Source organism: Equus przewalskii, chromosome 27 (genome assembly GCF_037783145.1).
Source record: "Equus przewalskii isolate Varuska chromosome 27, EquPr2, whole genome shotgun sequence".
Classification (NCBI taxonomy): Eukaryota; Metazoa; Chordata; class Mammalia; order Perissodactyla; family Equidae; genus Equus; species Equus przewalskii.
In genome coordinates this window covers 41,148,732-41,169,934 of record NC_091857.1, presented here as the reverse complement: position 1 = coordinate 41,169,934, position 21,203 = coordinate 41,148,732, and the positions used below count along the sequence as shown (strand labels likewise).

The following is a 21,203-nucleotide window of genomic DNA, read 5'->3' as shown; positions in this document are numbered from 1 at the left end:
CCCCCTCCTGGTCTGTCCTCCACTCCAGTCTTGTCCCCCCGACGCCCCCCCCCCGTCCTGTCCCCAATTCCTGGTCCTGTCCCCAGCTCCTGTCCTGTCCCCTGTTTCTGTCCTGTCTCCCGGCTCCAGTCCTGTCCTGTCCCCCGATCCTGTCCCGTCTCCCACTCCTGTCCCGTCCGCGGAGTTGCCTAGCGGCTCCAGCGGGTGCCCGGGCTCCGGACGGGCCCGGGAGGGGCGCTCACCTGACCGAGTGCGCGGGCGCCCTGGCTGGACGCGTCCCGAGGAGGCTCCGTCCGACCGCCAGACGCGGCGCCGAGCGGCAGGAGGGAGGGGACCGCGGGCGGGGCCGCCGCTTTATACCCGCCTCCCCCGCCCCCACCCCGACGCCGCGGCCGCCGGGAGGCGCTGCGGCCCCGCGGATGGGCCGGAGGGGGCGGCGAGCGGGGAGGGGATGCGGGGGAGGGGGGACGAGGGGGACCCGAGGGGCCACGGGGGGGCGGGGAGTTCGGGAAGCATGGAGGGCATGGGGGGGACGAGGGGGACCCGAGGGGCCACGGAGGGGGCGGGGAGTGCGGGGAGCAGGGAGGGGATGAGGGGGACGAGGGGCGGGCGGCCGAGAGGGAGTGGGGCGGGAAGGGCGTCGGCGGGATGGGCCGCTGCCAGCTCTCAGAGATCCAGTCTAGGGCGAAGTCAGCACCCCTTGCCCCCCGCCGGAACCCCGCCCCCTCCAGCGCCCCAGCCTCGCGGGGGCCCCCGCCGCCCCTCTCCCCCCGCGGGCCGCGTCTGCTGGAGGGTCCTGGTCCCCCACACAAGGCCGACTAGGCCCGCGACTCGCCCCGCAGGAGCTGCCACCCAGTCTCCGGGTCCCGCCTGGCTCAGCGGCCCGGCCTTTCTCCTCGTCCCGGCCCCGCGGGTCAGAACGTGCGTGGTCCCTGAGGGCGCGTCTGAGATGAAGGGCCGGCGGGGATGGGCCAGGGCAGCTGGACTCTGGAGGGTGCTCTGGGGAGACGGAGGGCGGGGGGGGGGGGGGGGGGGCGGGGGGGGGCGGGGGGGTGCTGGCTGGGCCGCCCCTTCGCCAAAGAATCCCATAGCGGTGCTTGGCATGGGCCCGGGACCACTGTGATGTCCCTGCCTGAGTCTGGAAGAGGGGGAGGGGCTCCCTGGCAGGGCTGTGGTCGAGATCCCACTCCCCACCCCGAGCGGCAGCCCCTCCAGGACCAGTGCTCCTCCTTGAGGTGGTGTGCAGGCTAGGCTGTGGGCAGGTCTGGGCTCTGGAACAGGCTGCATCACCCATATCCTTGAAGGGGGTCACGCAGCAAGAGACGGTGGCCTCAGATGAGCAGCGTTGCAAATCTCTGATTTAGTCCCCTCCCCCACAGAGGAGAGAGACCCGAGAGCCTCTTGGTGACCTGTGCGTGCCCCAGGAGGCCACCCTCCAGTCTTCATGGCCTTTCTCTCTGCACCTGTGGTGGCCTGGCCACCACTTCCCACCTCTTTCCACCTGCACCGTGGTTCTGGTGTGCCCACCCTGTCTCCTGCCTGATGGTGAAGTGGCTGAGGGCAAGGGTCTTTGTGTTCTCAGGAGCCTGCTGTAGTGACAGTGGAGGGGGAACAACTTCCCAGTGTGAGGAGGGACATCCAGCCCCAGCTCTGCCAGCCAAAGGGCCTGCAAGTTGTGCCCCAGCCCCGGCACACCCTCCCTCCTGCCCCAGCTCCCAGGGCCGCCTCAGGCTGGATGCTGGTCACTGCCCACTCGGCCCTTCGCTGCTCATGAGCATATGTGTGTCTGTGTATGTGTGTCAGTGTATGCGGAGTGTATGAGTATGCTTGTGTACACCTGTGAGCAAATGTGTATGTGTGTCTGTGCACCTGTGAGCGAGCCAGTGTACGTGTGTCTCTGTATAAGTATGCATAAGTGTGGCAGCCGTGTGGTGGCTGTGGACAGAAGCCCACAGCTTCTGGGCGTGCTGTGCCCCCAGATCCACCTGCACTCCCAGTGGCAGCACCTCCCACAGGGGCTGCTCCCAGGGGTGTGAACAGAGGCCCATTTCTCCCAGACCCAAATCCTTTCCGGGCTTACTTTGGCTCCAGGTGTCCCCGTCAGCCTGGCCAGGAGCTCCTCCCACTGAGCCTCCTCCCCCAGCGCTCCCTCACAGGGGCCTTGCTTGTAGTCTGAGGGCGCCCTCTCGTCTTCAGCCCCCTCCCCTGTCCCTCACAGCCATTGCCCCAGTAAAGGTCTAGTCAGGTCTAGCCTCAGCCCCTCCTTCTTAGAGGACCCCAGTGAACACAGAGAGTGCAAGAGGGCATCTATGCTGCCTCGCCCAGCACTGGCAGGTAAAGGGGACGCCATCCTAGTTGGCGTGTGGGGTCCAGGTAGTTCTTGGCAGGAGGTGGAAGCCCAATTGCTAGATTTCACCCTGGTGACCTAGGAAATGTCCCGGTGCAAGGGAGCAGGTGCGACAACTCGGGTGTTTGAAGGGGTGGGTGGGTGGGTCACTGCTGAGTTGCGCTGATGGCCCTGCAGAGGGATAATGGGAGACCAGGGCAGTTAGCCAGCAGTGAAAGGCTCAGTGTGAGAACCGGAGGCCTCTTTGGCCTGAAAAGAAATCCGTCTCCTGCAGGGAAGAGCTGATCTGTCTGGGCAGCAGCTGAAGATGATAGTGAGGACTTCCTGGCTCCGGACATGCTTGAGGGGTCGGCCAGCGCTGGTCTGTGAAGGTCAGGACCCAAGCCGGGAAAACCTGAGCCCCTGAAATATGAGCTGGAACATCTGGGTGGAAGCCCTGCGGATGCGGCTCTGCAGACTCCTGACCCTTCGGAGCTGGTAGAAGGGCCCACCTTCCCTCGTAAGAGCCAGCACTTCCTTTGTGCTGGAAGATGCTGCAGGGGCCTCCCCGCAACAAGGTGGCCCGCATTGGGGGCCACCCGTCTGTCTCCTCGCTGCCAGGCCAATGACTGGGGGGGAAAGAGGTTCTACACCAAGAGCTGCAGGAGCTGCTGGCTCCATCTGCAAGAGGCAGGGAGGCCCTTGGGCTGGGCTTTGAGGGTCCTGGGCCCAGGAACCAGAAGTGAGGATGGATAAGCAGAATTATTGACTTTGGGGAACTTTCTCAGAACATAGGATTTCATCCCCTGGCAAGGTCTTCAGGTCACGGGGCAAACTCAGTTCTGGGATGGCTCAGAGAAGCCTGGAGAGAGTGATGGCCCATGTTGAGCAAAATAGAAATGCCCAAGCTGTCTTGGTAGATGGCAAAGGAAGGAACGAATAGGCCGAGGGCAGGGGATCCAGTAAGAAGTCATGATCCCACTTGAGCCAGTTTTTTCCTCTGGAACCATTGACTGCAGAGGTGGCTGAAGGGCCAGGAGGAAGAGCAAGGCCACATCTTGGCAAGTGTATGCTGTAGGACCCCCCAGTCCTACATTTACTTGGATGACTGAACACTGGGGAGGGGGACAACTGGACACAAGGTCTGTGTGGACACTGACCCCTGAAGACCCAGTGTCACTATGGCCTCCCTGTGGAGGAGAGTTTATGGGCTCAGGTAACATAAGGACTCTTGGCTCCCCTGGTCAACAGACTACCCGGGGGTCACTTCCTAGTCCCCAACTGTGTAGCTGTAGCTCACATACTTGCCTGTTGGGTTCCTGGCCTGTGGCCACCGACCTCCTAGTGGGGAAGCCCCGGGGAAGCCCTGGACTTTGCCCCTCCATGGCCTAGACAGCAAACCACAAACAGTGTGGCCTCCCTGGAGGCCCAGGTCCAGAGGGTGCAGGTGTGGCTGGCCGTCCATCTCCTTGACGCCAAGGGCTGGTGTGGGCCTTACAGGGACCGATGGATCCTGGAGAGTGACCGTAGGCCACTGAGGCTTAACCAAGTGACAGCCCAGCTGCATCGGCTGTGCCAAAGTGTCTGAGTCACAGCAGATTAAAGGTCCTCAATCTGCCATCACATTCTTTTCCATCCCAATTGGAAAAGAGGATCAGAAATAGTTTGTGTTCGCATGGCAGGGATGCTGGTACTCAGTGACGCTCACTTACACTTTGGTTTCAGGGCTGTGTTAAGCTCCCCTCTGTCCTAAGATAGTGTGAGGAGACTGGGCCCCTGGACAACTGCGGGACGTGACACAGATCCCTTCCAATGACGACATCATGCTGACTGGGCAGGACGCAGGAGAGGAGGCTGGTGGGCTGGAGGCCTTCAGACACGTGCACTGCAGAGGGTGGGAGATGAGCCCTGAGTGAGGTCAGAGACCCGCACTCCAGGGAGGTTTTGAGGTGCCCAGCGTCCAGGGTCCTGCCAGAACGTCCCCCTACAGTAAAAGACAATTGCTGCATCTCGCACCCTGTGCTCTGCAGGAGGGAGCTCCGGCCCGGTGGCTCTGGGTTCCGAAGGCAACATGTTCCACTCTTAGGAATATTGCTGTGACCCACATCTCAGGGGACACGGGGGAGCCAGCTTTGAGGGGGCCAGGAGCAGGAATGTCTGTGCAGCAGGCCCAGGCTGGGTGCACGTGGCCTTGCCACTTGGCCACGGTGGCAGAGGTGTCAGTGTGGGAAAGACGCCCTGTGGAGGTTATGGTGAGGCCTGGGGTCTGGAGTGAGGCTGGGCACCTGCAGAGAACAGACATCTTTAGACTAAGGCTGCCTGCCTCCTGGGCAAGGGGAGCAGCCTGGTCACATGGCTCTGTACTCCAGGGACGCCAGGCTCTGGCTGCAGGTTGGACCGGTGATGGGAGGCTGGGCACTGCTTTGCAGCCTTGCTGGGACCCTGCTGTTCCTGCCTGCTTCCTGGGGGAGGGTCCTGCTGCAGCCCGTCAGCGCATGGTGCCACCTCTCCAGGTGGCAATCATAGCATCAGTCATGCAACAGCTTCGCCTCTCCCAGGGAGCGTGCGCACCCCAGACGTGGCACGTGCAGCTCATGAGCTGCCCCCTGCCCTCAGCTGTCTAGAAGACAGGCCAGAGAGCTAGAGTGACCTTCCTGAGATGGCAGAGCCTGCTCAGTCCCCAGGGCGGGACCCGCCTCATGTGCTTTTGCAGGACAATGCCCAGCATGGAGCAGGCACCAGGCAGGCATGAGGTGGGCACGGGCAGCCTTGGCAGGGCTGCTCAAGCGCTGAATCCTGGAGCCTCTGAAATGCAGGCTTGTCAGGGCCCCATGATTCCGTGGAGATTCACGAGGAGCCCGAGACCCTGAGAATTGCCCTCTGGGTCCAGGCAGCCCTCGGCTGTGGGGTGACTGTCGGGGTCTGTGAGGTATGCAGTAAAACCAGATGCCTCACGTTTCCATGGAAACCGACAGGGCCTCCCAGCTGCGGCTTTATTGAGACAGCTCAGGAGGGACCAAGCTCTGGCCTCTACTGTCTTTTGGGCCCGGGGAGCCTTATTTTCCCTGACGTGCCCGGAGGTGGGCTCGATCCGATTCTAGAATTGCAGGTGGGCTCTGTCAGCGCCCCCCATCACGCCCCTCTTAGGAGGATAGAGGTGGCTGATTGCTCATCCCTCTGTCCCCAGTTTGGACCGTTTCCAGTTCCCAGCGAGGGAACTGATGCCAAGGTCACACGCCTGTGCCTTTTTGCTGCTTTCGGTCCTGTTTGTGGGGAGATGGCCTGCAGATGAGCAAAGCGGTGACACTGTGCTGCTTGAAGACTCAGCAAGAACTGAAGAAAGATGTGTGTGAACCATCAGCAAAGGGATGTTCTATATTTGGGCGCACGCTGGCCCCACCAGAGGAGAGTTAAGAAATGCCGTTTCATCTCTGCCCACACGTTCTCAGGCCAGGGGAGGCCTTAAGTGGTTCCATGTGGACAAGCCCTCGGTGGCTTTCTCATGCTCGGTACATCTTGTGGGCCCATTCTGGCTGGCAGGGCGTTGCTCTTGAAGGCCTTAGAATCATGTTTAGGAAGACGCGAGAAGATGACTCTGTACTCACACTTTCCTTTGCTCACTCATGGGGTTGACAGGGTAATGTTCTCCTCCCCACCCTAATGGTTCTTGATTTTCTCCAGGGACAACTCATAAAAACATTAACGCATTCCAAAACCCCCCATTAACGGGCAGTGGGCAGGAGTCAGCGTGCTGCAGTATGTGTTCCAAGTTGGTGGTAGAAGAAGCGGGCTTTTATTTTTTAAGCCAAAGCCGCGTTCCTGGTTTCAGTAGTCTCACTGGGTCTCGGGCAGTGGAGCGCTTGCGTTTGGTCTTCTAGTTTTATGACAGCACTAGTGCACTGTGAGAACTCGGCACGGACGATTGCTCACATCTCCCGTGGGAGCCAGGACAGCGGCCAGGCACCTGTGGAGGGGCCCACGTGGGGCGAGGGCCCAGGTGGCAGGAAGGTCGAGGGACACGTGCTGGTGGGTGAGAGCTGCATCCTCGGTGGAAAGGGGCCGTGAGCACCCAGGGGACTCAGCCCAGCCACGGCGATGCTCCTGAGGGGTCTTTACTTCCCCTGTATGTCTGGCCTTGGGCGTATGGTCATTTCTTGGAAAGTGAAGCCAGCTCGAGGGTAGCAGCACCCAACATGGTGCCCACAGGTGTCCCCTCACACACCCGATCTGACTGGATCTTGCATCACAAGAGTCTCATGGACAAGAGACAGAGGCTCACAGGAAGGACAGGCCCCATGGTGGTCTTTCTCCTCCACCGCCCCTGAGTATATCTAAACTACACGAAATTAGTTTACAAATGTTTCAAAATATTTACGCCTCATTAAACCTCCTCTCGAGCAGCTGTGCTGTACTGAATTGAAAGGGTCACCAGAATGTCATGCAACTCAGGTCTCTGCTGGCACAGGAAGGCCACACCGACAAATACCCCAGGGCGGCCTGGCCTGCTGGGCTGAGAATGCCGGGTCATCTCACCACAGGGCTTCTCTCGAGGGTCTGCCCCAGGAGGCGGGGTCACCAAATCCCCAAAGTCTGAGCAAAACCTTGCCTGTGTGCATTTTCCTGGGACGAGAGCCCACAAGTTTCATTGGATTCTCAAAGGTATGCATAATTCCAAAGGCAATGCATATTTTTTAAAAGTTGGAACACAACAAAATACACGAAAATTATATTGAACAAAATTTAATCTTCCTGCAATGACTTAGGAGGTCCGGAATCATCATCATCATCAATGCCAGGACCACCACCATGACCACCATCACCCCTACCACTGCTGTCACACCATCTTCGTCACCGTCACCCCCTGAGTCAGTTATCTATTGCTCCATAACAAACCATCCCAACAATTAATGGCTTAAAACAACAACCATTTTATTTGCTCTTGTGTTTGGTGGGTTGATACTTTGGCTGGGCTCAGCTGGATAACTCAGCTGGACAGCTCAGCTGGACGGTGCTTGTTTCACCCTAGCTCGTTCATGAGCTGGCAGTCACTGAAGGCTTGGAGGGTGTTGGGTGATCTAGGGTGACGTTACTTATGGGTCTTATAAGGCCAGCTGTTGGCCAGGGTCTTGGTTCTCCTCACTATGGCCTCTCTAGAAGGGTAACTCAGACCTGTTGATGATGATGATGACTCTGGACCTCCAATCACCTCTCTCCATATTTCAGGCCACCTTGACCCCCATCCCATAAATATCCCTGCATCCCCATTTTCAGGGAGGCAGATTTGAGACTTGGTCTCCCACTTCCTTTCTTGGCTGCCTTGTGATTAAACCTTCTCTCTGCTGCAATCTCATGGTCTCGGTGTTTGGCTTTCTGCACAGTGGGAAAATGAACCTGGTTGGGTAATATCCTTAGCACTGAGAGACTGGCAAGGCTATGCTTAGCTTTTTTTAAAAAACAGATTTATTGAGGTATATTTTTCATAACAGAAAATTCATCCCATTTAGGTGTACAAGTCAATAGTTTTTGGTAAATGTGTCACATGGTGTAAGGATCACCATAAATCAGTTTTAGAACCTTTTAATCACCCCAGCAAGACCCGTCATGCTCATTGACAGTTAACCCCTCTCCACCCCCAGGCCTGGGAAACCACTAGTCTACTTTCTGTCTCTACATTTGCCTTTTCCGGATGTTTCATGTAAACACAATTGTGCGATATTCTTGTGATCTCTTGCGTCTGGCTTGTTTCATTCAGTATAACGTTTTTGGGGTTCATTCCTGTTGCATCATGTGTCAGTGGTTCATTCTTACCGAGGTGCAGTAGGTTTTCTTGAATGAACACTCTTCAGATTGTTGTAATCCTTTGGTTAACCTCCAGAACTCTGAAAAAGTCCATTTTGATAATTTTGCCAATAATTCCATTGCTTTTAAGAAGGAATGGATTGAGAGAGGTCCTTGTGCCACCGTTCCAGAAGTCCTACCTTATAAGTTACTTTTATATATCCATCCTGTGCCTTGCTAAACTCACTTACTGGTTCTCACAGCTTTTTTTTTGGTAGATTCTGTAGTCTTTTCTAAGTACACAGTGGTATCATCTGTGAATAGACAGTTTTGTTTCTTCCTTTCAATCTAGATTCCTTTTATTTCTTTTTCTCTCTCTTTTTTTTTTTTTTTTTTTTTTTAGGAAGATTAGCGCTGAGCTAACATCTGCCACTAATCCTCCTCTTTTTGCTGAGGAAGACTGGCCCTGAGCTAACATCCATGCCCATCTTCCTCTATTTCATGTGGGATGCCTGCCACAGCATGGCCTGCCAAGCGGTGTGTAGGTCTGCACCCAGGATCCGAACCGGCAAACCCTAGGCTGCCAAAGCGGAACGTGCTAGCTTAACCGCTGTGCCACCGGCCCAGCCCCTTTTTCTCGCTTTTATGCGCTGGTTAAACCTCCAGAACATTGTTAAAAGCAGCAGTGACAGTGGACACCCTTACTGTGTTCCTGGGTTTACAGAAAAAAACCTCTGTTTTTCATCTGAAGTATGAGGTTAGCTATGGGGTATTTTTGGTTGTTGTTGATTATGATGTTGTTTATCAGGTTAAGAAAGTTACTTTCAATTCCTAGTTTTCTTACAGTCCTTTCACAAGCAGGTGTTGTATTTTGTCAAATATATTTTCTGCATTTATTAAGATCAAATGGTTCATCATCTTCATTCTGTTAATATGGTGAATTATAGCGTTTGATTTTTAAAAGTCTTAAACCAAAATTGCATTTTATTGATAAACCCTCTTGGTCATAGTGTGTTGTCTTTTTGATAGGTTCAATTTACTAATGTTTGGTTAAGGATTTTTGTGTCTATATTCACGAGGAATGTTGGTCTGTTTTTCTTTGATGTCTTTGTCTGGTTTTGGTGTCAGGGTCATGCTGGCCTCATGAAGTCAGTTGTGAAACTTTCCCTTCTTCTCTCTGGAATGGATTTATGCAGGATTGGTGTTACTTCTTTCTTAAACATTTAATAGAATTCTCCAGTGAAGCCCTCTCAGATAATGAATTCAATTTCCTTAACAAATGTAGGACTATACTGCCTGAGTTAGTTTAGAAAATTTGTATATTTCAAGGAATTTGCTTATTTCATATACGTTGTCTAAGTATATTGGCATAAAGTTGGTCATCGTATTTCTCTTTTTTTGAAAATAAAGTGAATAGAGAAGAATTCTCTATATTATTGTTCAAGAACCAGGAATAAAACAAATCTAAGTCTGTAAGCCCACAGTTCTCTCGAGCGTAATTCTTATTGTGTAGACAGTTTAGGGAGCATTTTCTTGATGCTTCTTTCTTCTCTGAGCACCAAATAAGTAATCATCATGTTTCTTCATCATCCTTCTAGTGTCTGTTGGATCCATAGTGATGTCTTCTCTTTCATTCCTGATAGTAATAACTTGTGACTTCTCTCTTCTTAAAAATCAGTATGTCTAGAGTTTTATGTAATTTATTGATCTTTTTGAAGAGCTGGTTTTTTGTTTTGTTGGTTTTATCTTTCACTTGTCTGTTTTTTACTGTGCGGGTGTGTGTCAGCTTGACTTCCTTTGTAGCTGGGCCTGGCTCTCTGTCTGGGGTGATGAACAGGCACAGTCCAGGCCAGTCTATCTGGGGAGACCAGTGCCTGTGGCTGGTCCATGATGACAGTGGGCAGGATGATGGCGCCCAAGCACACAGGTGACCAGTCACAAAGGGCACGACTCCAAGTTACACCTGTGCCCCGAGATGCTGGCCAGGCCACAGAACCACTCAAGCCATGACCCCTCCTCTTCAGAGGGGGCTTTTCGTAGCACCTGTGTGAGGTAAGTGACTTTGCAGGATGCTGGGGTCTGGACAATGCTTGTCTGTGTCTTGAACCCTCAGGCATCTCTCCAGCTCCCTGGGCGGATGTCAGCACCACCAGGTGAACATACGTGTTGGCTGGCATGATCATGTGAGAACTGTCCAGCTGAACCCGGGGAAGCACATCTCAGTGTCCCATATGGAGAGAAGAGGAGAAAAGCCTGTCCTTGGCTTAAGAGAGGCCAAAAATGCAGTTAACCACACCCAACACCCATTTCTGATGAACCTCCGTCTCTTGTTATGAGAAGTGCACACTCGTGCTGGTGGAAACCCAGGAGCATTCCCACGTGTTCCTCTTTTCCCAGCTCCCGCCCTGAATGCTAACTTGCCCTCACCCGGGCTCGCCACTGCTCTTCTTGCTGTGTCTCTGCTGCTCCAGCCACACAGGTCAGCACCTTCTCTGGGCGGCAGCCCCTCCGTGGTGCCCACTTGCTCCTCCAGCATGGCTACAACCTGGCCCCCAGGATGGCGGGAATGTGCAGACAGACTGCTGGGCACACAGGAGCAGATGGTGTCCATCACCTCCCACGAGAAGCCCCAGCATGGGGAGGGGCAGAGGTGACGGGCGGTAACCTCAGGGCTGGCTGCAGGACAGAGCTGGCCACGTATGCCTGTGAGGGGAGGCGAGTGGAAAAACTCCTAGCTTTGTTCCAGTCTTAGAGGGGAGGGGACATCACAGAACTCCGGACAGGGCCCTGGGTCCTCTCCCAGAGCTGGAGCACAAGGCCTGGGGCCAAAGCTGACCTGGGGTGAGTTTAGACCCAGTGACCAGACACTGGGTCTCAGAGTCAGATTTTTGCTGCCCAATATGGAGGAAGGAGAGGGGAGCAGAAGGGGTCCCTGGACTCTGGAGCAGTCAGCGTCGTAAGTGAAACATCCCCTGGAAATTCGGAGCACTGCTTGGTAGGACTTAGGAGCCACTGGGAGGGACCCCCATCTCACAGTCCCCCTCCCCCAGCTTCTCCCTCACAGCCAGGACTCAAGGAATATCGTCCCCTCATTTATACTGCAGGGCTCCCCAAATCAGGAAGGGTGGGGACTGTCACAGCCAGTTTTGTGTCCTGTCGGCCTCTTCGGGACGCCGATTCTCCAGACGTTTGTGCAGAGCCCTCGCCTGGTGTGCACCCACTCGTGTTGCTTTCTGGCGCCCCTTCCCTGCGGCTGCCTCTGGGAGGGAGACTCAGCGACATCAGCCACAGAGGAGGATCTCTTCCCTTTGATGGAACCACTTTCTGGCGGGAAGAACATTCTAAATTGTCTGACAAATCAAGGCCTAAACAGAACCAGCTTGTCTGAGGATTAACAGCCTTGAGACGCTGAGCGAACGCGGGACATCGGAGAATTCTTACAGACCGACATGTGGAGGGTGAGCCCGCGCTGTGGGCGCTGCCTGGAAGGGATTTGTGAGTTGGAAGCGACTTCAAGAGAGTCCTGATTCCAGGGCTCAGGGTAATCATGGGTGTGGGGTTTTCTGAAATGCCACAAGAGCCCTATCCGTTTCTCCCGGATCAGTGACTCCGAGGGCCGGGGAGGGGCTCAGGCTGCAGCTGCCACCGCCCTCGAGTCCCAGAGCCTCCCCTTGTGTGGCCCGAGGGGTGTGTGGCCATGCGAGCAGACCCTCCCTCACCCCATGAGGAGGGCCACCTCTGTGGACGAGGTCGAGGTGACGCCAGCAACGTGTCGACCACTGCCCTCCCTCAAACCACTCAATTACTCCCCACACTGCACCCTCCACCTGCGTGGAGGTGGCGGCAGGTGAGGAGGGATGCTGGCGGTCACTGCTTCCATCTGTGGTGGAGGCGCGTGCCACCCAGGGTCCTGTGAGGTAGCAACCTCACATCCTGCAGAGAGCGAGCCCTCCCCCGCCCAGAGGAGTGGCCCCACGAAGCAGACTGCCGCCCGCAGGCCACCTTTTCCAAGCCTGGGGCCTGCTGGTGCGTGTGTGAAGCATCTGGCCAGGCTGAAGGTCCTGCCTGGTGCTCCTCGGACCCAAAGGGAGTCTGGGCTGTGGGCCCAGCTGCCCTGCCCATCCTGGGGTGGCACCGAGGCCTGTGCCCATCACTGCCTCTGAGCCTGGCCTGTGGCGAAGCCCCCACCCCAGCTGGTACTTCCTGGAGCCCACCTCCCACCAGCTCTGAGACCTCCTTATCAGGGTACCCTGGCCACCTAGCCCTACCCCAGTCTGTCCTCTCACTTGGCCTCTCTGGTGACCTGGCCTCCCCATTCTGAGTGGAAGCCAGAGGCCCTCCTGGAGGAGGTGCTGGTTGACTCGATCCTACCAGATCTGAGGTCCTCCAGAGCCTTTTCTCCCCATGGGTCTGCGTGGCCGCCCCTGCAGCCGGCAGTCCCAGGCTCATTGGCCATGTGACTCAGGGGCCCAGAGTGATAGGACCTACTACCCTGCCCAGCTTTGCAGTCAAGGCCTGGCCCACAGGGCGGGTCGGGGCTGGGAGGGTCTCAGGGAAGCTGGCTGGTCCCTGGGCTGGGGTCAGATGGGGAACAGAGGGGCAGGCAGCTGTTGGTGGCCCTGGAGGGCCCAGCGGTGCCTGGAGGATGCTGTGGTGGACCCTGAGCCAGCAGGTGAGGGGCCAGATCACTCCAGTCACTCCTCTGGGAGAAGGGGCTGCAGCACCCGCCTGGCCTGCTCGCTCCAGGACTGACCTTGGCCTTCTATGGCCCTGCCTTGGTGGCCCAACTTTCAGCATTGTCATGCAAGCCACAGCTGACGGAGGGCGAGGGTCTGCCAGGGTGGGCGGCTAGGCTTGTGGACCCAGAGAGCCATTCCCAACACACAGCCCCCAAGGTCCCCATCTGCAGGCCGTCCTGCCCTGCACTCTCGGCCTGGCCTTGGGAGCTGCCTCCTCTGAGCCGGCTCTCACACTGCCTATGCTGGATGTTCCTGGTCAGCCTCTCCAGGCTGAGTGGCTGCAGCATGATGGAGGGACGCCTTCCCCCGGGACCTCAGGCTCTGGGCAGCTGCACGGTGGGCAGGGATCTCATCCACCTCTCACAGGCCCCCCACCCCCACGTCCCCAGAGTCCAGTCTTGGTGCCCATGCCCTCTGATCTCTGCCTATATGAGGTACTGACTGGGGAGCCAGGTGTGTGGAGCCCCACGCGTCTGCAGCTCAACTGAGGCCAGCCATTTACTCCCTCATTGCCTCAGTCTCCCCACCTGTGAAACGGGCATCTGTGTCATGTGAGACAGCCTGAGTCTGAGCAGGTCCTCCTGGCTGTCAGCTGGTTCTCCCGTCCACACGCGAGGGGGCTCGGCCGGGAGAACCAGCAAATGACCTATTACGGCAGGCGGACATCGCCGTTCACTGTGCTGCCAGCGGGGAATTCGATCATCAACCTCATCAGTCAGTCCCGACAATACTGGTCAGGTCAAACCCGTCGGCCCCCGAGGCCAGGGTGCACCTGCTGTCCCGGCCTTCCTGGGGTGGGGGACGCTGGCATCCACACTGGACCCTGCAGAAGTGACCTTGGGGTTGCTCCTCTCTCCTGCTCTAGAGGGGGTGCCAACTGCTGGCCTCTGACAGTTGCCGTCTCCATGACTGCCCTGGACGTCAGGGCTCCCCTGTGCTGCTCACTGGCATGGGCACCCTGTGGCCTGGTGCTGGAGGTGCTCAAGGCTCTGAGCCACTGCCGTGGCCCTAGGAGACCTGGGCAGGGGATCACCAGGAGCCTGGGCGCCAGAGAGGGGGTGACTGGCCAGCCCCACCCTACAGCAGGCTCCCTGCGCCCCTCCTCCCCGCTGAGTCCACCTCTCAGTTCCCAGGTTGGAGAATGGGGGTCTTCTCTGGGACCTGGGGGAAGCTTCACACGCATCCCTCACCCCACTGCTAGGGGAGACACAGCCACACCCCCCACACCTCACCCCCCAGACCAGCTGAATTGGCCACGGTGATGCCTGTATCGACACACTTTCCAGAACCTGGGCAGTTGAGCCATGTTAGTCACTCAGAGAAAATGTTCCGAAGGTGCTGGGGTCCAGGTGAATGCGTCACAGCAAATTGAGAGGGAGGCGTTTGGGCTGTTTGTGAGTCATGTGGAAACAGTCAGTGCCCAGGTTTCTGCAGAACAGCCCTCTGTGCCTTGCGAACGGTGGAGACTAAAACATTCGACTGACCCTGTGAATCTCCTCCATCCCGTCATCCTGGAGGGTCGCTCTATGCCCACGGGGTTTTCGGGGGCCATATGGGGTCTGCTTGGGCTCACACCACACCTGGACCCACTGCCCTTCCCAGGGTCCCGCCTGCTCCTGTGGGCCAGGCCTGTGGCTGCCACATCCCATTTGCAGACATAACTAAGGTGGCCGATCAGTCGACCTCAGAATGGCGAGACCATCTGGGTGGGCCTGACCGGATCTCACGGCCCTGCCAGAGAGAGTTTCCTCCGGCTGGTGATGGAATGGGAAGCCCAGGGGTTGGAGGCCGAGGGGTTCGGTGTGAGGGAGCTGGGGGTGCCCTCTCGCTGAGGTGGAAGGAGCCAGAGGACCTAGTCCCCCAGCCGCAGGAACAGAATTCAGCCAGTGACCACACAAGCTGGAAGAGGGTTCCTCTCAGAGCATCCCACTGGGACCACTGTAGGACCAGCGGAGCCCCTTGACTTCTCACCCACAGACTGTGGGCCAAGACTGGGTGCTGTTTGAGCTGCAGTTGGTGGAAAACGAATATGCTCCAGGGTGCCCTCCTGCCAAGCCCAGTGGTTGCTGTCTCTCTGCAAGGCCAGCTTCTGCCTTGCACATTTACCACTCACTGAACGACGCCCCAGAGTCCTCACCTGCTCGAGGGCTGGCGTCTGCCTGACGCTCACTGAATGTGTTCCTTCCTCCTGGTGAGAAGCTCAAATTCCAAAGAAGACACACAGACAGGCAACCAGTGAATGAAAAGACCTCAATATCACCAATCATCAGGGAGATGCAAGTCAAAGCCACAATGAGACATCACCTCACACCTGTTAGAATGGCTGTTATCAAAAGTACAGGAAATAACAAGTGTTGGTGAGGATGGAGGTGGAGAAAGGGAACCCTGTGCGCTGTGAGGTGGGAACATAAATTGGTGCAGCCACTATGGAAAACAGCATGTACGCTCCTCAAAAGATTAAATGGAACTACCATACAATCCAGCAATCCCATTTCTGGGTATTTATCCAAAGGAAATGAAACACTAATTTGAAAAGATATCTGCACCCTGTGTTACAGCAGCATTATTTCCAACAGCCAAGACATGGAATCAATCTAAATGTCTGTTGATGGATGAATAGATAAAGAAATTGTGGTATATATAAAAAATGGAATATGATTCAGCCATAAAAAATAATGAAATCTTGCCAGTTGTGACAACATGGATGGACCTGGAGGGCATTAGGCTCAGTGAAATAAGTCAGAAAGAGAAAGACAAATACTGTATGATCTCACTTATATGTGGAATCTTAAAACAAAATAAAACCCAAAAAACCCGAGCTTGTAGATACAGAGAACAGATTGGTGGTTACCTGAGGCGGGGAGTGGAGGTGGGCAAAATGAGTGAAGGTGTTCAAAAGGCACAAACTTCCAATTATAAGATCAGTAAGTCCTGGGCTTTCACGTACAGCACGGTGACTACAGTTAACATACTTTATTGTGTATTTGAAAGTAGCTAGGAGACTAGATTTTGAAAGTTCTCATCACAAGAAAAACAATTTTTGTAACCATGTGTTGTGACGGATGTTAACTGGATTAATTGTGATCATCATTTTGCAATATATACAAATATAGAATCGCTACGTTGTACGCCTGAAACTAATACAATGTTATACGTCAATTACATTGCAATTAATAAAAAAAAAGAAGCTCATGGCTCCTGTCTGGTCACCCAGTGGTGGGTTCTAGAGCTGGGAAGCCAGAGGTCAGGCGGGTGTGGACTATTCTCCAGGGAATGAGATCAGGTAACATGAGGATGGGGTATAGGAGGTGAAGGTGCTCAGGCTGATGGGGCAAGTTTGGGAGCAGGTGGCATGTGTCCTCCACTGCAGTGCAGCCCTTGGCACACCCCATGACGCATACACCCCATGATGCACAACCCCCGCATTGCACACACCGCATGGCACACACACCCTGTAGTGCATACCGCAGAGCAGGGGCTGATTTGCTGTGAGCGTGAAGGCTGTTTTTCAATGGGGGACGAAGGAGAGTCTTGCAGCTGGCAGGAAGGACTTGGTGTCCTCACACCCTGCTGCAGGCTGCCTGATCTCTGCAGCGTTTTCCCAAAGCAGAGCTGCTGGAGCAGAGCCCTGATGGGTCGCTTCAGTGCACTGGGATCTCATGTCCTCGCAGGTGTGAGGAGATGATGGAATGTGTGTGTGTATGTATGTATGTATTTATATGTGCATGTAAATCCATGTGTATTTGCATATATGCACGTGTGTATGTACAAGGGTATGTTTACATGTGTTTATACGTACGTGTGCAAGTATATGTATGCATTTATATGTGTACACACATGCATGTACATGCATTGTGTGCATGTGCACATGTACACGTAGGCGTGCATGTACAAGGGTCTATGTTTGTGTGTAAGCATGTGTATGCCTGTGTGCATGTGTGTATGGATGTCTCTCTGTGTATGTATGTGTGCATGTATGTGTATGTATATAGCCAGGTGCTCTTGGTGAGGATGAGGAATTGTGGTGACCACTCTCTTGCAGTGATGGCGGATATGCATGGGAGCAGTGCCTTCTAAAACACCCCAGCTGGATGAGATTAGCTGTGTGGCCTACACATGTCAGCCAGATCAAGCTGAGGGCTCACAGGAAGTGAACCCCCCATAAAAATCCCTGTGTGAGCCGGTGGGGGAGGGTGGTGCGGCTTCCTCTGAGTCACACACAGGGTCTGTTTCCAATTACGAGTCTCACTAGTGTGTGCGGAGGTTGGAGTCTGAGAGCAGCTGTATGCAGCCTGCTATAACCTTCAGACCCCATGGGAGCCCACCCCCGTCCACGTTGGGCCACAGGGAGGGCCCGACTGGGGTCCCATCCGACAGCGGCTGCCTCAGCACTGCTGACTCCACATCTGGGACCACTTGGCCTGAATCTCTGGGTTTTGTTGACGAATTGGCAGCTTGGTGGGCCTGGGGTCCCTCCTGGGAGCGTACGGCTGTGGCTCCCAGGGCTGCTTCTCCAGCCCGGCAGAGCCTGGTCTTCTCTGAGATGCCGCCGTGGCACACTGCACCCACACACAGCGGTGCCAGGACACCACGTTCTTCATTTCCTTATAACTCAGCTCAGTGGCTAGCCAGCCTCCCAGCCCCTGGGAACACAGCTGCCTAATCTCCGTCATTGGGAATTTTCTTTTCCAGAGAATCCCAGGAAGCCCGTGTGGCCTGAGGCATGGGGGCGGTGGAGCCTCTGCCCAGGCCGGAGCCAGGAGCATCCCCTGTCCAGTCAAGGGTCCTTCCTGTACCAGATCATGCACCATGCGCCTTCCTCTTCACAGAAGACACTGGCAGATTCAGCCCTGGCAGCCACCACAGACTGCCCTGCGTGGCCCACGGGGCTGCCACTGTCAAAGGAGTCACTGATGGTTTCTCTGTGCCGCTGGCTCCCTTGCTGCTCCCAGGCCTCCTGACTCCAACTAACACAGAAAGCAGACAAAATGAGCCTGTTCGACTTTCATGTTTCAAAATCGTAGTCCCCGAGGGGGCTAGAAGGACCTCAGGTAGAGTGGAAGATTCCAGAAAGATCTTGCATCGTCGGCTGAGCCTGGAAAAAGTGACCTGGGAAGGGGAAGTGACGAGAGTGTAGAAGCAGTGGCATCCAGCATGGGGCAGGGCCACCCACTTCCACCTCGCTGGGCAGGCGTAGGCCTCTGACAGCAGGGCCCCTGGCCCACCACCTCCTGGGGTTCCCACACTTGGCACAGGGCTGGAGCAGAAGGGGCATCTGCAGTCCCCGAGGGGCCTCACTGGAGAAAACGAGCTGACCCTCGGGCCTGGGGCTGAGGCACCGAGGCCTCGGCTGGACAGAAGGCCCAGGGCCTCGGCCTGTTACTGGCTCTGCGCCTCCAGGCTGTGGGACCTTGGCAAGAGTGTTAGTCAGGGTTCTCCAGGGAAATAAAACCAATAGGATCTGTATGTATATCCACATCTGTGTCTATATCTATAAATCTATAGATACATCTATAGACATCCTATAGACATCTATAGACATATCTACAGACTTATAGGATGTCTATAGATATGCAGATCCTATATATAAATAGATCTTTTAGATATATCCTATAGATACATGTATATAGGTGTAGATATATATATATCTAGATATATATAAGAGGAGATTTACTATAGGAATTGGTTCCCATGGTTATGGAGGCCAAGAAATCCCATGGTCTGCATCTGCAAGTCGAACAACCAGGAAAGTCAGTGATGTAATTCAGTCCAAGTCCGAAGGCCTGAGGATCGGGGGGCTGATGGTGTCAGTCCCAGTCTGAGTGTGAAAGCCTAAGGACCAGGAGCATCAATATCGGAGGGCAGGAGGCCCCAGCTCACAAAGAAAGAGAACCAGTCCTTCCTCATCCTTTCTGTTCTATTCAGGCCCCCAGAGGCCTGGACGATCCCGCCCACACTGGGGAGGGTGCTCTTCCTTACTCAGTCCACCGATTCAAATGCTCATCTCTTCCGGAGACACCCTCACAGCCACACCCAGAAAGAATGTTTTATCGGCTCTCTGGGCATCCCTTAGCCCAGCCAGGTTGACACATGAAATTAACCATCACAAGACCACCTCTTGTCAACTCAGCACCCAAACACATCTCCTCCAAATAAAGGCAACAACTAGGTCGTAATTCCACCTAAGGTGACACAGCTATCCTGTGTGCTGACTCCCACCCAGAAGAAGAGGCGAGGTCCCTGAGGGATGTTTACTCTTCTGATCTCCTGTGACTTGAACACTATCATGTAAAATTAACTACTTAAATATTGATATAAAGTCAACACATCTTATGATAAGAGAATAAGAGAGGAAAGAAAACAAGGATATTTGCTTAATACATGTGTATATACACACGAATGTGTTTATGACAAAATGAGGAGGAAACTCTAGTGGTGACTACAGCCCTCAATTCTGTAACTGGTCACATAGTCATAGCTAATATTTATAAGTACTGTCTTCCACTACCCATTCTGTATTCCCTTTGGCCTGAGGCAAGCACCTCAGCTGGCTGTGGTTCTTTACACGGTGGGTTGACCCAAACCTTCATTCCTGAGGGTCTGGGCCATTAGTAGTCCTACCTGGATTGGGTCGTTGTAGTTTTCCATTGACCTTAATCACAGGGCATGATGAAACTAAGAGATGCCCTAAGGGACTTGTATTGCAGACATACTCTTCCTGACCTCCACTTTGGAGTAGCAATCCAATTTCCCCCGGGAGTCAGGATCAGTCTCCCTAGCCAGCACAGTAACTCCCTCTTTGCCTGTTGATTCAGGGACACAAGAAGCCCAAAGTGTCCGGATGGCAGCCTTAACTTCCAGTTCGATGGAATCATTGCTGTGTCTTGGTGGAAGAAGTCTTCTTTCTGAAACTGAGACCTCTAGGCCAGCAGAGCAGAGGTGGCAGGAACAGGAAGCAAAAATTTTGCTAGTGGGTCTCTAGGGGAATTAGTGTGTGGTGCCACTTCTGCTTCCACCCCTTGACTCCTGGACCCGTGAATCCTGGCTCTCAGAGAAATAGTACCAGGCAACAGGATGCTAACTCAGAGCATATACAGCCTTCTGGAGAACACTGCCCAGCCCTGAAAGGCATTGCCACCTAACTGGCCCTATAAATGAGCTTTCAAGAGGCCATTTCACCATTCTACCAAGGTGGCTGCTTCAGGATGGAGGGGAACATGGTAAGACCAGTGAATTCCATGAACATGGGCCCATCACCACACTGCTTTTGCTGTGAAGTGAGTTCCTTGATCAGAAGCAATGCTGTGTGGAATGCCATGAGGATGGACAAGGCATTCCGTGAGTCCATGGGTGGTCGTTTTGGCAGAAGCACTGTGTGCAGGTAAGGCAAATTTGAATCCAGAGTAAATGTCTATTTCAGTAAGGACAAAATGCCGTCCCTTCCATGATCAAGTGGTCCATGTAATCAACCTGCCACCAGGTGGCCACCTGATCACCCTGGGAATGGTGCCATATTGGGGGCTCAGTGTTAGTCTCTGCTGCTGGCAGCCTGGACACTCAGCAGTACCAGCACTCAAGTCAGCCTTGGTGACTGAGACCCCGTGCATAACCTCCGTCCCTGTTACCATGGCCACTTTGTTCATGAGCCCATTTGGTGATGACAGGGGCGGCAGGGGAAAGAGGCTGACTGGTGTCCACAGAATGGGTTAACCTACCCACTTGTTTAATAAAATCCTCCTCACCAAGGTCACCCTTTGGTGAGCGTTCACATGGGACACAGATATATTCACATTTTTTGCCCGTTTAGAGAGGTCTATCCATAGTCATCTTCCCCAAGTTTCTTTACCACCAGTTTTCCAATCATGGTTCTTCCAGATCCCTGACCGTCCAACCAAACTATTGGCTGCAGCCATGAGTCGGTGTATAGTCACGTGTCTGGCCATGTTTCCTTCCAAGCAAAGTGCACAGCCAGGTGTACTGCCCAAAGTTCCTGGAAGGCTTTTCTTTCACCATTGTCCTTCAGGGATGTCCCAATAATGGGCTGTGGTGCTGCAACCATCCACTTCTGGGTGAGGCCTGCATATTGTGCAGAACCATCTGTAAACCAGGCTTGAGTCTTCTCTTCCTCTGTCAATTGATTCTAGGGAGCTCCCCATGAGGCCACAGGTGCAGGCTGGGAGAGAGAAGGCAGTGTGTCAGGAGGGGGCACCATAGGCATCTGGGCCACTTCTTCACGTAACCTTGAGCCCTCAGGACCTGCTCAGGCCCATCGTGTACACACACTTCCATTTGATGATGGAGTGCTGCTGTGCTTGCTCAGCTTTATGGCTTGGAAGGTCAGATAACACTCAGCTTCCAAT

At 54.7% G+C, this 21,203-nt stretch overlaps 1 protein-coding gene across 7 annotated transcripts in view; it reads right to left on the bottom strand.

Moving 5' to 3' along the window:
• Positions 1-404, bottom strand: part of COL6A2 (collagen type VI alpha 2 chain) — a 33,444-nt gene extending 33,040 nt beyond the window's left edge. For 4 of the 7 annotated variants that reach the window (XR_011534049.1, XR_011534050.1, XM_070598000.1 and 1 more), the window contains exon 1: positions 243-403. The gene's annotated coding sequence lies outside the window, so the exon portion shown is untranslated. Of the gene's footprint in view, positions 1-242 lie in introns of all 7 variants that reach the window. The other 3 variants (XM_070598002.1, XM_070597998.1, XM_070597999.1) reach the window with 2 other exon arrangements.
• Between the last annotated feature and the right edge of the window lie 20,799 nt (positions 405-21,203).